Source organism: Vigna radiata, unplaced genomic scaffold (genome assembly GCF_000741045.1).
Source record: "Vigna radiata var. radiata cultivar VC1973A unplaced genomic scaffold, Vradiata_ver6 scaffold_269, whole genome shotgun sequence".
NCBI classification, from domain to species: Eukaryota; Viridiplantae; Streptophyta; class Magnoliopsida; order Fabales; family Fabaceae; genus Vigna; species Vigna radiata.
The window spans coordinates 246,331-249,780 of record NW_014543977.1 but is presented as its reverse complement, the minus strand read 5'-3'; positions in this window follow the sequence as shown (position 1 = coordinate 249,780).

Here is a 3,450-nt window from a genome sequence, read left to right as displayed (position 1 = left end):
CAGGCGTCGAGGCCACCGCCCGAGCGACCAGCGGTGATTTGCTTCGCGCTGTTTTCTCGTTCCTGTCGCCTGGGCTTCGGTGTTTCCCTCTTCTTGGTGCCTTTTTGACCCCTTTTGAGCTCTATCTTCTATACTTTTTACTTCTTCTTCCAGTATTGGTTCAATCTCTGTCAAAACAAGGGGAATTTGTTACAAAACTTGTTGAAATCAACCTCAACTCTCTTATTCACACAATTTATTGAAAACACATGAGTCCAAGCAAGTTTTTAAGTGAAAAAATAGTGCTTTTAGTATCAAAATCACATAGAAAATAATGGTGTTTCAAACCGTTATCACAACCCCAGACTTAGAACTTTGCTTGTCCTCAAGCAAACAAAATGCAACTCAGCTTTTCAGAACAATCACTACAATGACTCAACCTTTTTCAAAAACTTTTTCAATACAAGGAATCAGCTTTATCAATTTCAGCATAAGATTTCAGTTAAGATGTGCAGATGCTTCAATTCAATCATGCTCAATGTGATGTATTTTCAACAGGTGTTATCCTTAAGAGAGATCAATCACCCAAGCAGAGATGCAATCAGAAATTCAGAGAATTATTCCTCACCAGGGAAAGTGTTTCACTCAAGCACTCAAAAGCATATTACTCAAGCATTCAAAAGTGTCTCACTCAGCTCTCAAGTGTGTGGTGTTTCTCTCTGTCATCACAATGTCACACAAATTAATTTTTCCTTTCATTTAACCACAATCAAACATATTCACAAGTAGGTTATCATCACAAGGGCTTTTCATGGCTTGTAACTTGGCTGGCTAAGAAGGAAATTGGTTTTTCTGGTCAACAAAGTTCCTTGAGTCAAGAGAGACATTTATGAATTCATCTTTCAAGAACAACTCTCTATTCTTTTTCTCGGCCTTCCCTTGCAGTGAGCTTTTTCTTTTTCTTTTTGAATTTTTTTCTTTTTCTCACTTTTTCTTTTCTTTTTGCCCTTTTCTTGCTTTTTCTTTTGATTGCTCACTGCCTAGAGAGGTGAGTTGTTTCCTAGTAACTCCAAACTTGAACCATTATTAGTACCTCATCAAATGTTCTCAACTTAACTCAAGGTAAAGATTTTTCAAAAAGGTATTTCAAGATATACATAAGGCTCAAGGTTCAAAGGTTAGAACAAATTGTTCTCTTTTTAGTGGGCAAAAATATTTTGAAGGCCAAAAGAATAAGGGATACCAAAGGATGACCTTGATCATATGAAACCTGTAGGCAAGTAGTTCAATCACAAAAAATTTGGGCAAAATCATTCATGCTTCCAAAGTAATAACAATTATTTTAAAATAACTCTGAAGCTCAAAACTCACACAGGTAAACTCACAAGTTCTCAAATTCAGAAAAACATCCTGCTCAGTATTTTAATCAAACTTTATTTCAAGCACTTGTCTCAAAACTTTATCATCATGCATCATCTCAACTTCAATCAAACACTAGAATTTTCAAGAAGCAAAACATGTCACACCAAACAAAGCACAATTGAATCAAAGCAATTCAGTCCATTCAAGCAGAGCACAATACAACACACATTCAAACCAAAAATAAAAGCCAAAATAAAAAATTAAAAAGTAAACGTTTGGAGCACTGGGTTGCCTCCCAGCAAGCACTTCTTTAACGTCACTAGCTTGACCCAATAAGCTCATGTCACATCAACCGACTGCATCTTTGATTGTGGTGTCTTCCTTTCCCTTAGCATGCCAACTGATCTTCGGCATTTTCCTGTTCATCTTTTTGGTTGTCCTAGAAGTAGGAGATTCAATCTCTATTAGTCCATCAAATCTGAGGTCTTTTATCACCCAGAGCTTTTTATTGTATTGTACAGGCAGGCCTGGTCTCAGTCCTTCCTGCTTCTTTAGAGGACTTTGGTGAACATTTGCTCCTTTGCTGTCTTTTTCCTCTTTGGGTACGTGTGACAAAAAAACACTTTTTACCTTTCCTCTTTGGTTTGGCGGCTTTAGTACCATTCTCGGTTGCATCTTTAAATGCAGCTTTGGGACTGGTTCTTGTTGCTTGAAATTGCTACCCAGTGTTGCAGGCACCGAAGATCACCTCCTCTTCTTGGTCCTTGAGAGCTATGGTTCCCTCATCAACATTGATAATTACTTTGGTCGTCTTCATGAACGACCTTCCAAGTATGATAGGGATCTCGACATTTTCTTCCATCTCCAGTACCATAATATCTACCAGGAACATCATATTGGCTACTTGCACCATGACATCTTCTATCACACCATAGGGTCTTTTAGGGGATCCATTTGCCATGAGGAGGGACATCCTTACTGGCTTAACTTCCAAATCACCAACCTTTTTTAGAACATTAGGGGCATTAAGTTGATGCTAGACCCCAAGTCAATCAAGGCTTTCCCTATTTTGTGATTTCCAATGTTGCAAGGGATAATAAAACTTCTTGGATCTTCTACCTTTGGAGGGAGTTCCTTCTGCAAGATCACATTGAAATCCCCTTATATTTCAGTTGCCTCCTCTTTTGGATCTTTCTTTTTCTGGAGGAGCTTTTTCAAAAATTCTTTATATTCAGGGGTTTGTTGCAGAGCCTCTGTCACAGGAATTTCTATCCCCAATTCTTTAGGGATTTCTTCAAAACATCTTGCTTGTACTTCTCTTGTAGTATGTTCCTCAGGGTGGTGTGTCGCAACCGGAAAATCGCGACAGGACGACGATCCAAAAAGAAAACTATTTGAAAAATATTTTGGAGTCGCCACCATAGTTTATTCTGGAAAACTATGGAAAAAACCATAAAAAGGATAAGGCTTAGTCTATGAAAACCAGGGATTCGATTCGGGAGTCGGTTACGCGTAGGGAAGGTGTTAACACCCTACAACGCCTGCCCAAAGGCAGTACCTTTAATTAAATGCGCGAATAAAAATGTGGTTTGCAAAATGTTTAACTATCCCAAGAACAACGATATAAAGAAACAAAAATATTTTTTTGGCGCTTTTGGGCCCGACAAGGATTGACCTTGCTCCTACGTATTCTCAGTCATACTGAGAAATCAGGGTTACGTAGTTCTTTCTAAAGTTGGTTGGAAAATTTGTTTGAGAAATTTGTATTTTGTTTTTTTTTATATAAAAAGGAAAAAAAAGGTTCTTAGCACGAGGACGATGCGTGCGATCACACACGTGCTTAGAACCTTTAAAACATTATTTATTTTTTAATTTGTAAAAGGAAGAAAGGTCCCAACATGAGGACGATGCGTGCGATCACACACGTGCAAAGAACCTTTAAAACATTATTTATTTTTTAATTTGTAAAAGGAAGAAAGGTCCCAGCGCAAGGACGATGCGTGCGATCACATATGTGCTGAGAACCTTTAAAACATTATTTATTTTTTAATTTGTGAAAGGAAGAAAGGTCCCAGCACGAGGACGATGCGTGCGATCACACACGTGCTG